Genomic DNA, 273 nt, shown 5'->3' with positions numbered 1-273 from the left:
TAATTTCTTTTTGACACCCGGGCATCACTTAGAGCTTGCTTGTTCGCTGCTCTGTGTTCCACGGATTAAATCTCCTTTCTTGTTGATTCAACCTGGAAGTATAAAAAGTTCAAACATCAAAGAGCATCCTTTCTTAAAAATTTTTTTATAAATTTCATATCCGCAACAGCAGCGCTGCCCCGGGGCGGGGCCGGGCCTTCCCCCGCCATGGCGGCGCGGCCGGGGCGGCGCCGAGCGGCGCCCGCGGGGCGTCAATAAAGGCGGGCGGGCGGG

This window comes from Taeniopygia guttata, chromosome 5 (genome assembly GCF_048771995.1).
Source record: "Taeniopygia guttata chromosome 5, bTaeGut7.mat, whole genome shotgun sequence".
Lineage (NCBI taxonomy): Eukaryota > Metazoa > Chordata > Aves > Passeriformes > Estrildidae > Taeniopygia > Taeniopygia guttata.
The sequence above is the reverse complement of the archived record's forward strand: the minus strand, read 5'-3'. Positions refer to the sequence as shown.